At 40.7% G+C, this 14449-nt stretch overlaps 1 protein-coding gene across 2 annotated transcripts in view; it reads right to left on the reverse strand.

The window, feature by feature from the left end:
• FGD3 (FYVE, RhoGEF and PH domain containing 3) overlaps positions 1-14449 on the reverse strand; it is a 104251-nt gene that overhangs the window by 61748 nt on the left and 28054 nt on the right. The window lies entirely within an intron of this gene.

The following is a 14449-nucleotide window of genomic DNA, read 5'->3' on the forward strand; positions in this document are numbered from 1 at the left end:
AAGGAGAAGCAAATGCTGTTTAAAAACCATTTGTTTTAAAACAAAACATGGCTTACACAATACACTAAAGTAGAAAACTAATATTTTTGTAAGGAAACCTTCAGCTTTCGAGATCAGCTAGACAGAGAAAATAGGAGGCTCAAGAGAAGCACCACTGTTGCTTAGTGAGATAGGATAATTATAGACCAAGCAAGAAGTCTTTTGGCATGCATCAGTATCATAATACCTTTCATAAAAGCACCAATGTTTTAATCTCAACTATTGACAGAGCAAAATTATCCTTACTGATAAAAAGTTGACCTAGTTTAAGATGTATAAAGGGAAAGTACAGTGGTACCTTATGGGACGCGGGTGGCGCTGTGGGTTAAACCACAGAGCCTAGGACTTGCCAATCAGAAGGTCGGTGGTTCGAATCCCCGCGGCGGGGTGAGCTCCCATTGCTCAGCCCCTGCTCCTGCCAACCTAGCAGTTCAAAAGCACGTCAAAGTGCAAGTAGATAAATAGGTACCGCTCCGGCGGGAAGGTAAACGGCATTTCCGTGCGCTGCTCTGGTTCACCAGAAGCGGCTTAGTCATGCTGGCCATATGACCCGGAAGCTGTACCTCGGCCAATAAAGCGAGATGAGCGCCACAACCCCAGAGTCGGCCACGACTGGACCTAATGGTCAGGGGTCCCTTTACCTTTACCTTTACAGTGGTACCTTGGTTTGCAACCGGATTACCACCACATCAAACCCTGAAGTGTGTGTCCCTTTTTGGGGATTACAACCCATTTTTAGGGGATTACAACCTTTTTTCTTCTTCTTCTTCTTTTTTGGAGGCCCCACTAGCGAAAGCGCGCCTTGGGTTACAATCTGTTTTGGTTTACAACCGGACCTCCAGAATGGATTGTAAGCATGCCCAGACTCACGAAGATTAAGTGAGAGAAGAATTTACTAGAATGTATCAATAAAATGTTCCCATTAAACAAGAAAACAGAAACAAGTACTGTGTATTTCAAGTAGTAAAACCCATCATACACCTTGATACAATTTATGTGTGTATATGAAAAGAAACAATTAAAACTACTGTGCTTTTGGACACTTATTTCCAGGAACTTTGGGGACACTGTTCTGCTCTCTGCAGTAGAATGTCAGTATGCTTACATTTATTAAAAATATAACTTTGCAAGGGATTGTAACTGATGAGATTTTGTAGGTGTATTTTGGAATGGCAAAGAAAAATGCTTGATGACTGTGACTGGTGTCCTTCTTCCAACGGAAACTAAACCCAGCTAAGAATTGCACCCCTGAAACCTTCCCCCTACTCAGACCAGTGTGGTGATTATAAACATATAATTTTATATCCTGAAGATACATGGTTTCTCTGTATGTTATTACTACCTAAGCAATCTGATCCCAGTCTTCATTTTAATGTGGAGGAATAATCTGCTCATAGTATGAATGTATTTTGTTATTCAGGCCTAAATTTCTTCTCTTCATAATCATCTGTGCCATTGAGAAATCTAGCAGCTGCTCTGGCCTTCCATACTGAGTTTACATACCACACTTCTGACTGCAGAAATCCATTGTTGTGATTTTAAGTATGTTGTCCAGAGCACAAAAACAGCTCAAAATAAATGAGGTCTGCAGTTAATTAGACAGTTGATTTTTGCATGAAGGTGCATCAAAGCTCCAGAACTATCAAACCAAAGTACAATGTAACTATCAAACATAATCATTGGACAAAGGCATCCAAGGTACCTCTAATATCAACACTGTACATTCATCACCATATTTGGAAGGCTGCTGTGACTAAGGGTTTACTAAAGGGAAGGAGTTGGATTGGAATATAGAGGAAAAACATACATCCTTTGGCAGAAACTATCTGACTTTGTCTCTAAAGACTAATTATGCGTCTTGAAACGAAAACCACTGGCATGGTAATATTCCATGAATACAAAGAAATTACTTAGAGAAAAAGCAAGTACATTTCCTATTCACTGAGTAAACTGGGTGAGAACAAAAGAAGACCTGAAGATAACATAGCTGGGGCAAACAGCTTCTCTTTGTGTGCCCGGAAAAGGAAACATGAAAACAAAAAACAATAATACTCAAAAGAGATCAAATTAAAAACAAATCCACCATTTACCTAAAGTGTCCAAAGTTCTGTTAGTTTATATTAGATGACAATCTGATTCCAAATGTATTTATTAGGAGCCTTTTGGCACTTTAAAGAATAACAGATTTATTGTGGTACCAACATATGCCTACTTTATCAGATGCATGAAGTAGAAAGATGATGGAGAATTTCATTCTGTTTGTTCTTTAATGCCAAACTACCTAATTTGCACTTATTGTGCTTTTCCAAATGTGGGGAAGAAAGCAACAATAAAAGCTCTATGTATTTCAATATAATGAGGCAAAACCAGAGCCATGAAGTTATACTCAATTAGCAATACTCCAGAGACTTGGGGAAGGGCAATCTCTCAGTGGTACACCATTTCTTTTGCATGTAGCATGTAGAAGATCCCAGGATCAATCTCTGAAATCTGCAAGCAGGGCGGGAAATGCCTCATGTCTGAAACCATGGATGAGTGTAGACCAGAGGTAGTCAACCTTTTTATACCTACCGCCCACTGATGCATCTTTCTTGATGGTAAAATTTCCTTACCGCCAACCAGTGCTCGATGGAAGGAGGATTCATCTTGTGCCGTAGAACCTCTTACCACCCACCTAGAATCCTGAAACACCCACTAGTGGGCTGTAGGGACCAGGCTGACAACCCCTGGTGTAGACAATACGAAGTTAGATAGGCCAATAATTCATAGAATCATAGAATTGCAGAATTAGAAGGGATACCAATGGTAATCTAGTCAAGGCCCCTATTAAAACAGGAATCTTTTGCCCAACGTGGGGCTCTAATTATTATTATTCATTTATTTATTTATACCCCACCCATCTGCCTGGGTTTCCCCAGCCACTCTGGGTGGCTTCCAACAAAAGATTAAAAATACATTAAAACATCAGTCATTAAAAACTTCCATAAACAGGGCTACCTTCAGATGTTTTCTAAATGTCAGATAGTTGTTTATTTCTTTGACATCTGATTGGAGGGCGTTCCTCAGGGCGGGCACCACTACCGAGAAGGCCCTCTGCCTGGTTCCCTGTAACTTTGCTTCTCACAGTGAGAGAACCGCCAGAAGGCCCTTGGCGCTGGACCTCAGTGTCCAGGTTAACAAAGTGAGTGGAGACGCTCCTTCAGGTATACTGGGCCGAGGCCCATGCTCTGCCAACTGAGCTATCCCAGCTCAATATAAGGCAGCTTTCTATGTCTATTTTCCACAAATACAGGTGCATTCCAAGTGGCTTATAGAAAATAAACAGTCTATAACAACAATACAGTCTGAGAATAGGGAACTCTGGGCTTCCGGTTCCTGTCCTGTGCCATGGTGATGGTGATGGCGATGGCTCTCTCAACATCAGAGAGAGGCACAGGCTGAAAAAAGGGGATGGAAGGGGTTAAACCATCCCCTATAATCCTCTCAGGGTACAGAAGGTACTGGTGACCCACCATCACCTCAATGGCTCGCCCCCACATGGATCAGCACAGGGAGGGGTGGAGGCACTAGGTGCTAAGCACTTCGCACTGATGCGAAACCCCTCCAAATTGCCATTGGATACTGTGATGTTCCTATGGACCCACTGAAGTTCCTATAGAAATTATAAACTTGGTTAAGCAGTGCCCACAAATTACACAGCAAGCTAGAACCAAGCCACATGTGTCATCTTTTACAAGGTGATGGTTCATGACTCATACCATCTTATGACCACAGTTAATGAGCTCACTGCAGAGAATGACAAGATTTAAGAAGGAGGTAAAGTAAATCCAACACACATAACTAAAGCCTTGGCAGTCAGGATTTTTCCCCCCTTCAAATGAGAACTCATCCAACCTGCATGGAAAAGAAACGAAATTACTTACATTCAGGTTGGTGAGAAAGAGCCAAATCCTCTACACGCAAAAGAGACTACTGTATACAAGTTACTGAAAAGAGGAGTGAACTACAATGTCTAGACATTTTGTGTCATAGCACCAAGACATTTTAGATCAGATTTACACAAAAGTTTAGGGATTAGCTGCAGATTCAAAATGCTAGCTTACATTTTGAGCTAACTATGCTTGCTAACAGTATACCATAAGACAGGGATGGAAAGCCTTTTTGTGTCCACAAGCACGTTTACAAACTAGAAAAGCTGCTTGAAATTCAAGCCAAATTTCAGTATTGGGAGGGACCCTCTATTAGCAAAATCATCAGGTGATTTTTGCTCACTAGATTTTTGTTGCATTTCATTCTTTCAACTGCAAAATAGCTATCTGGAATTTGTGGTCTGTTAATTCTGAGTCTAAGTGACAACTGGCAAATCTACTTTGTGATGTATTTTAATATATTTTAATCTTTGATTTATTGTCTCATTGTGAACTGACCTGCCATTATTGATTTGGGAAAGTATAAAATGTTTTACAGTATTATTATTACTGTCACCCCTTTTCAGTTGTTCAGTAGTACTCAATGTGTTCAAAGTAACATGAAGAAGAATATGGGACCGTCACACATTCATGCTTTTGTACAGCTGCAAACCTATGTAAACACACAGTTTTCCCAATTATGTGGAAACAAGCATGACATGTAGACAGGCTGCAGAAACGCAAGCAAATGTGTGCATTGCTAGGCGGACTGCTGCAGAGATGCTTCCTCCACTGATCATGAATCACACTGCCAGAACACATGAAAAGGCCTCATGTGGCATCACTAGGCCCATTCCAGGCAAAGGGAAATATGGGTGCATCAGTTATCTTTCAGTTGCTTACACGTTCTTCTGGGAAATATGTAGGGCTGCTCCACTTGCTACATATATCGAGTGGAGAGTATATCTAAATGATGAGTTTTCTGTGCTAAAAGGATGGTACAAATATCTTGTCCTATTCATCTAGTTCTTCAACAAAGGGATGTGCAAGCCCCACCACCACTATGATGGTGCCAATGCAGACAAGAAACAAGTCAGCAGAGAATAGAGTACATATGCCCAAGACTGTCAGCGCTCCAACAACAAAACAACGAACAGATTCAAAACAACTAAAACAGCTCTAACAAATCTAATATAACAAAGGCGGCAGCAAAACAACATCATGTAAATAGCAACTGAGCAATATTTGCCTCCAACATCAGCGAAGCATCAATCTAACAAAGGCATCTTTCCAAGGCGAGCAGAGAATGGCACGTCTGTGCTATGTAATTCAGATAAACACACATAGCCTAAATAATTCACAGATTCAAAAGTAGCTCTTGCAAGACACACCAAGAGCTGTAGTTTACTAGAAAGCCTTCCTAGATAGCTCCTGTAAAATCTGAACATGTTGGGTTTACCGAAATAGCTGACCTGAGCCAAAACTGATGTTCACATGGATGTTCAGCAAAGCTCTCTCTCACCCTGCAAAAAATGGCCCACCTTCTAGCTGAAGCAACTGCATGATACTCCCATGACTTTGACCACTGTAAAAGACAATTAACCCCCCTCCTTACAGGGCAGCATGGGAAATGAAGCACGCCCAGTTGCCTCAGTAATGGCGAGATGTCTTGCCTTCCTCCTTTCCTTTCCTTTCCCCATACAATGGGAGATGTTTTCACCCTCTGGACACCCAGACAGAGGTGAGGTCAAAGTGCTTGCTGCGGGAGATGGAAGGAAGAAGGCAAATGAGCACCACTCTCAGTCTTCCTGTGGTACACTGCAATGGTGGGTTCATAGCCCCTCTTGGCAATGGAATATGTTGAACAATTTGGTTCAGCCATTCAGGAAAATATTTTTCTCCTTTACAATGGGGGCAATGCAGTTTCATATGCGCTCAGTAATAACAGTATATAGCTAAACAGGATTTGCTACTATAGCAATGTGATGTCCTCTTGCTCATTTCTAAGATCCTTGATTGGTTTGGTGAGGGGAAGAGAAATGGTGCTGGAGAAACATAATCACTAATAATAATAATAATAATAATTTATACCCCGCGCATCTGGCTGGGTTTCCCCTGCCACTCTGGACGGCTTCCAACAGAATATTAAAATACAATAATCTATTAAACATTAAAAGCTTCCCTAAACAGGGGGTCACTGTCAAGAAAAGGATCTGAATCCATTATTGACCATTATTTAGTCGATGTCTGTCTTTAAAATGAATTCTCTGACATTTCTACTGATTACTTGACACAGAATCTCATTGCAAACCACTGCACTAATGAGGATCAAAGCTTCAACTCCATCCACATATGCAGCTAAAGTGTTTTCTAACTAGCAGGAAAGCATGTCTACTTTGCTTGCTGTCCAAGTATGGGAAGGTATGATTTACAAACAAAGCACTAGCTGAGAAAGATGCTTTGCTACCTCTGCAATAAATATAGTAAGTTAGAAAAAGTCATCTAGATTCTGTATAACCTGAGGATTTGTGCAAGCACATTGCATTTCTAGTATTAAAAACAATTCATTGGGAATAGGCCTGAGAAATCTCTTCTCAAATTATTGAGATATTCAAGCAATTACAGATGAGGTTTCTCAGCTTTCCACACAGTTGAAGGAGCTTTTAGCAAATGTGCCATAGCCAAATCTGAAGTAAGAAATAGTGCCATTCTAGCATACACTACATATGTAGTTCCCTGGGTCTTGAAATATAGAGTCACAATTAGGTAGCAACACTAAGCACTAAAGGGGCAGCAAGTAATGAAGAGTCAACTTTATGCTGCTGCTCCATCAGTAATTCAAACTTATACTGGATCTTCCATCAATAAGTCAAAGCTGGAGGTCTGGATTATGTTGAAGTACTGTCGAAGCACTACATAAAAGTATTGGTAGAATCTCTTGTGTGCAATCTGAGCAGTACAAACTTGACCAGAAATGTTTGTATGAATGAGCTTTGCTTAGGAACATGGGTGTTTATGTGATTGATTGCTCTGATAGCAATCTAACAGTCATATATTTGTGCAAAGGCAACACCAGCTGAATTCATGCCTAAGCACTTATAACCAATTCATTAGTTTTAGCACCTACGTATTTTGAACTTGCTGGGGATGCGGGTGGCACTGTGGTCTAAACCATTGAGCCTAGGGCTTGCCGATTGGAAGGTCAGCGGTTCGAATCCCTGCGACGGGGTGAGCTCCCATTGCTCGGTCCCAGCTCCTGCCAACCTAGCAGTTCGAAAGCACGTCAAAGTGCAAGTAAATAAATAGGTACCGCTCCGGTGGGAAGGTAAATGGCGTTTCCGTGCGCTGCTCTGGTTCTCCAGAAGCGGCTTAGTCATGCTGGCCACATGACCTGGAAAAACTGTCAGTGGATAAAACGTTGGCTCCCTCGGCCAGTTAGGCAAGATGGGCGCTGCAACCCCAGAGTCGTTTGTGACTGGACTTAACTGTAAGGGGTCCTTTACCTTTACCTTTTTTATTTTGAACTTTGAGCCAAAATGTGTTATTGTATGAGCAGAAGGCGCTTTAATTCAAGCAAGGGGTTTCCCAATTTTTGGCAGTTTGCCCAACTACATATCATTCTTCTACAGAGGGTCTCCCAACCCTCAGAAATGAATTTCCAAGGAGTGTAAAGGTCTGCAAAGGGAAGGGAGAGTCAGAAATGCTTGATTATGTGAACAGAATTCCATTCTGATTATGGGGTGGAAATTGGGGCTCTGTTTTGGTGTTTAAGAAATCCCTAGCATTATTTTTTTTAAAAAAAATGTAGAAACTTTTAATGTTATGCTAGGAACCAGCAAGGAAGATTAGTTGCTGCTGAGGGTCAAAACCATGGTTGGGCAAACTGAGGCCCAGAGGCCGGATCTGGCCCAATCGCCTTCTAAATCCTGCCCGCAGACAGTCTGGGAATCGGCATTTTTACATGAGTAGAATGTGTCTTTTTATTTAAAATGCATCTCTTGGTTATTTGTGGGGCATAGGATTTCGTTCTCCCCCCACAAGGTCTGAGGGACAGTGGACCGGCCCCCTGCTGAAAAAGTTTGCTGACCCCTGATCAAAATTCTGTCTCTGCAATTTGTATGTCCTCCCTCCTAATAGGAAAGTATGGTAATAAACTCACTGTCACTTCCATAACAACAAATTCAGTTGCAGATGCAGCATTTTTTTAAATTTTACTCCTCTAGGGAATTAAACTAAGCTGTAAGACTTCTCCAGAAGAATGGCACATCTAGAAGCATTTCTGACACCCCAATTTTAAATAGTCATCGAAGCCATCTGTCTATGATGCCATAGCATCTCTGGTGCAAAACAATCAAACCTCACGCTTTATATTCTTAATGGCTCAATCATGCAGCTGTTATTATAACTTTCTCTTAAGCTGTCCCCAGAAATCCTGTGCTGTTCTCAGAAGTCCAGAGATATGTTAGGCTATCAGGGATGCCTAACCTATCAATTTGCCTTTATTAGCACATATAACTTCTTCTTTTTTGTCTCTACGCCAAATGGTTTTTTGAAATAGAGCAAATGTGTACGGTTGAATTCGTTCATAATAATAAAAAAAACAACCAATACACATATTTATAGACACAAAAGCACATTCTAAAAGAATGCTCTAATTCCATTGCAGGAAGCCATGCTGAATGGAAACAGGGAATGCAGAGAAGGAAAGGTCAAGCTTCAAGGATACAGAGTAGAACCATCGGGGGCAGTGGAACCACCTCTGGAGGGATCTGATACTTTGAGCACAGGGATCCAGAAGGCAAACCACAGAAACTAACAGGAGTATTTTGAGGAAGGCTGCCCAAGCATAGCATTTCAGCATCTGCGCTCATGTTGGCAGGATCCCTTTCTAATGAAGTTATTTTACGTGTGTTTATTCATCTCAATAGAGACACCACCATCATTCTCAGCATATACAAAATCAGGAATAGCTCTGTTTGCGAATGCTGACGTGATTTTGTTTCCCGATAAAATGTGCAGTTGTAATAATAGAACAATTCGAATATACAAAGGAGGGGAAATGAATGAACTGGGTAGATTACATGAAGATTTGTAGAGAACGATACAGCTTAATATTCAATAATGAGTTTGTAAGCATTATGCCAAGGACAGAATAGTGTTCTCACATTACGCATTGCCATTACTTTCATCTGTTTAAAAAGGCATGTGTAAAGGTTTCCACAGCATAGTAAGAAAACGTGAAATGGAAACCATGTTGTCATGGTGATCATTATGTACTTCACATTTTTAACGTAGGTTTTTATTGCCGTAACGCAAGTCGACCACACATTGTCCCAGTTTCACAAAATGAAATACTATTAACAGATAAAACAGGTATAAAACACCCATCAGGGAACCAGTTAGTGTCAGTTCATGCTTTCAAACAAACAAAGGTATATATATTTTTTAAATAAGACTGCTGACACATCACTTTGTGATGCAGATAGACTAACAGGAAATAAAATGTATTTTAAATATGATGAAAATTCAACATATGAAATTGTATGAATTTCACCCTTTGCATTTTTTGCATTTAATAAAAATGTTAAAAGTGTTTGGAGAAAATATTCGTAATTTCTAGATGACCTTTTTAAAAATAATAATAAAGTCAACCCAGGTCATTAAAGCAGGAAGAGCAGCAAAAAGATGTATAGCACCAAATGTCATTTTGTGCACACAAAATCTGAGATGACAAACACAACTAAATGTATCTTGCATTAAAAGACAAATTTGTAACATGAGAACCTATTACGACACCATTTTCTAAACAAATCTTGGATATACATTAAAGAGTATACAAGAAAAATGAGATTTGCAGTTGATCGCAGCATGAGAGCTTACCCGCAATTCACCAGCATAGCACATCCAGCCATCTGCCCATTTTTTCCTTGAACTGGATTCAGGGAATTGCCCTGTTGATTTCACAGAACGATCATTCCAATAACACCTACCCACAAAGTTAATCAATTAATCAGTTAACGAAGATTGCTTTTCCATAGCAAGCAATGTGCTGACAACTAGGTCATAGGAAGGTTGCTTCTCGGTTCCTTCATTAGGGTCCCCCTTTTCAAAAACAAACAGTCCATCCAAAATGCTGCTTTTTCTGATATTCATTCAGGAGCTGGAGGAATACACTGAGCCCTTCACAATGCCAGCTTGCATGATGAAAGAGCAAAAGTAGTTTTCAGGCTGCAGAATGCCTTAAAAGGGTTACCATGGAAATAAATGTGGAAAGGGGAGGGGGCTTCTCTGATGACAAATGCTGCTTCTGAACGGAGACAAGCTTTGAAGGGAGGCTGAATGGGGGCTGTGAAAGAGGGGAAGAAAATGCATTTTACTATTACTACTAGGATCAGACCTGCATTTGATTCAGATTTCAATTGTTTCGCTATGAAGCTGAATTTATTTATTTTTAAATGCATATGGAGTTGCCATAGAAACACAGGAGGAAGGTCCTTAAAGCAGCTGCTGATCTCTAGTGCCATCAAGAACTAGGACACCTGAAAAGTGCTTTATTTGCATTTCCACAGAGAAGTCTTTGTGCCACTTATAACATTTTGATGAAAATATCAGTGTTGGTAGAGAGCGAACTTGTTGCAGAGTTAGATAGGAAGAACTGAGATGAATTAAAATTGAGAATATGTTTTAGTATTTGAAATGCTACAAATGTGTTCTTGGAGTGCTCTTTTCTGAAGGAGAATTCAGTGAACACTGTTCAGTTAACAGTCCACACATGGAACAAAAAGTAGAATACTTGGCATCATCAGTCAAGATGGAGCGAGTCAGTGTTTCCATTAAAAGACAACTCAAACTATTCATGAAAACTTTGCATTGAAGCTCTTCAGGCACACATCACTTTCTTTCTACAACTTGGTTATTGGGCTTTGCACACACTGACTACACAGGGGTGGGATAGAGACACGCACGGGCAAAGAGGTCTAAGCCTGTCTTCAAAATGGGTCTACAAAAGTTACTAGCCTACAAAATATTTTACTAGTCTGCAGGGGACTAGGAGAAGAGTTTTGACCCTCATCCAGCAGCTCTCTGTGCTGGGCACAGAGTCCAGTCTGGTTTCCATGCTGGGCACAGATGAGTGGCATAGCCCTGTGACTCTTTTACAACAGCCCATACCCTTGCCTTGTCATGTAATCACCTGTCACCAATATCACCAATGGCTTGAATTCAAGACTTCACCTGAAATCTATAGATGGATTAAAAAATTCATATAACACCTCAGAATATTTTTAAATTAAAAAATCATATTATAATAAACACCCTACCTAAAAAAGCAATTAATCCAACATCTCGAAAATATTTGCTTTCATGAACTGTGAGCTTGTAAGAGAAAGGAAGTTCTGAGAAAGAATCCTATCTGGGTGTATCTGCAGTCTATAGCGAAGGGATGGAAGGCACCATATAGAGAAACCACCCTTCTTTATTTAGGCTTTTGAATCTTTTAAACATATGAAGTTGTCTTATACCAAGTTAGCCTAACTTCATTCATTACATTTATATTGGAACTCCCAGCAATATTTGACCTTTCAAAGGAAAAGCTCAGATGCTACATCTCCCAATAAAGGTCCCTGGAAAGTTCCACCCTGTGGCTTTACTCCAGATTACAGGGGAAACTGCATGTGTTTGGCTGACATGCTTGACAAAATACTTCTAAATGCTACCACTCATGCATGGGGTGCTACCGTGGGGAAAAGCTTTTGTGCTGTACATATCAAAATGCAAAAAAGAAACAACCCAAAAAACTTCTCCATATTACCCTCTTTCAAAGATCTGTCAAAAAAGCAGGCTTTGTGCCATGCAAATCTAAAACCATTCTAGGTGGCGCAGGTGCCTCTAAGAGGCCTACTGCCCTACACAATTCTGTGGGGAAAACCTTTCCCATATTCTCTGACAACACTTATATAAGACTGTCATATCAATAACACCCTATGGGACTGAGCTGAAGATTGATTATGTCACTAAAAGGGTACAGGAATCAGTGCCATTAATACCCAAAGCTGTGACACAAAAGCACACATTGGCAGATATTAAGGGTAGACAGCTTTTCAGAGAGTTGCAGATGGCACTGAAGGACTGTCATTTGGGGTTCTAATATTTGGTGATGGACTACAGTCTGACTGATCTTGCAGACTTCTGAAAGATGGAATTCCAACAGCATCCCAGAGAAGATTTCATGGCTGTTGCAACAGCATTATTTTGGTGAGACTGTCCCAGGATGACAAACTCTGTCCTCTTCTGTATCCTACAACCCCAAAATAGCCAGTGTAGCTTTGAAATCAGTTTGAGAAGCTTGTTTTAAATTAGCTGCATTGCTCTGTTACATCGGTGCAGTGCAAGTCCTGAGTTGGTGGTGGGCTGGATGAGAGATAACGTGGTGAGGCTGAATCCAGGAAAAACTGAGGTATTGTGAGTGGCTGCGTGGTTTCCAGGTCCAGGAATCTGGAAGAATTGGTGTTCCTGGAACCATCTTTGCTGAAAGAGACAGAAGCGGCTACCATAGTTTAAAGAACACTTTCTGTGCTTCTGCTAGTGTGGCAGGTAGGGCCATTCCTGGACATAACCTCAAGATTAGACTGCTGTAATGTGCTCTGTGTGAGGCTGCCCTTAAGATTGGTCTGGAAGCTGCAGTTATTGCAGAAAGTGGCTTGTTGGCTGCTGAGTGGCGCCTCCTACCAAAGGCATGCAACATCACTTTTAAAAGAATTGCACATTAATAAATAAACTAACTTCAGCATGTTAAAGGATGTGCAGTTGTCAACACAATGTGCAATGGAAAAGAAAAAAAGAGGCATTGCAGCTCTATTTCTCTCACAGTCCTTTGGAAAGGAATTGCCCAGATGAAGAGCTGCTTTGGAATTGGTCAGTTTCAGCGCTCTACTGAATTGTATTAGTCAAGGAGAAGGAGCTAGTATTACAAATTTGGATAGGAATTATAGTAAGCCAAAACTAAAGAAATGCCTCAGTTTTTCTAATCAATTTTTTTTTAAATTCCCTGCAGTTAGAGCTTTCAATTACATTGTCCAGACCTGCTCTTGCTATCAATGGGTTTCACTTGCCCCTTGTTCGAACATAGCTCAAAGCCAAACCATGGCTTAGCACGAATGGGCAAATGTGTAGGCTCCTGGAGAGGAAAGCACAGTTACTGTGATCAAGCCTTTGTGAAAGCTCACAGTTTCTCTGCAAAGAGCTAACTCACAGGTGACACGCTAAGCCAAACCACATCTTAACTCAGCACAGCGCAAGAGCGAAATGACTAGGGGAAAGGAAAGCAGCCATGAAATCTTCTCTGGGAGGCTGCCCGTTGACTTGTTAGCTCAAAGCCATGGTTTGGCTCAGTGTTATGTGTGAACCAGGCCTGTGTGGTTATCGCATGCCAAAATCTTTTGGGCTGAATTGTGATGTTATCCTGCTCACTGTATGATCCCAGATTGGGAGTAATCCAGCGGTGAAAAGGGAAGACTGGGGAAACCAATGGCACCAAGCAACACTGGAGAAGGGTGAATATCCAGGCACAGTGATTTTCTGGAGGTATTTCTACCCTGCTAAAACAGTTATTCTTAACCTACAAATTGAGAATATTTGGCACAGCAAGGTTCTCTTCCCAAAACATGTTACAAAGCTATCAGTGCTTGACTTGGGTTACTACCTCGACACCACTGAGCGATCGGTGAAGTAGCTCCAATTTTCCTGCATAAACTATCATCTCCACACCACACTTAGATATGATGAACTAAGATGAATTATCTACACAAAAGATAATGAGCTGTGTTTTGAATATTACACATCATTAATTGTACGGCTACATATTTACTTAAAACCAGTGGAGTTCCAGAGCTATAAAGAACACTGAAGCTGTGCAGACCCTGTTCAGAAATGTGGCGTGTGTAGTGAGCAGACATACCAGAAGACAAGGTCTACATTAAGTAGAGCTCTAAATAACAGTTTGTGTGCGTCAATACATTTAAAGAATCGTGGGTCTAAAATTAACCTTGCATGAAACCAAGACTAGGTCATGTGATGTCTCACTTTGAAACTATTTCAACACACCTTATTTTTCTGTGCAGTCTTAATATAACAGCTCTGCATTCTAGGAGTATTAAGATCAAAAGAATCTCACTCACAAAGCAGAAATGCCGACTGATTGGAAGAGAGAATCAAAGATCCCAGCACAGCCTCTCACTTCTGTGTGGTAATATATATAAAGCGAGAAAGAATTTCTGAGACAGAAAGAGATCACAAGTGAGCAGCCTTTATAGGGTGACTGATTGTCAAAACTAATTCAGAACCACGTACACACTGACATCAATACATCCCCCCCCCCATGAGTTAACCTACCAAAAGTTGGATCCTCAACTATTTTCTTTTAAATCTGGAGGAGGACCTTCCAATTAGATAAAATGGGTTGCTTCTAACAGCACATTGTATCACAGAAATAGACACATTTATAT

The sequence above is a fragment of the Podarcis liolepis genome (assembly GCF_965112155.1).
Source record: "Podarcis liolepis genome assembly, chromosome: 2".
Lineage (NCBI taxonomy): Eukaryota > Metazoa > Chordata > Lepidosauria > Squamata > Lacertidae > Podarcis > Podarcis liolepis.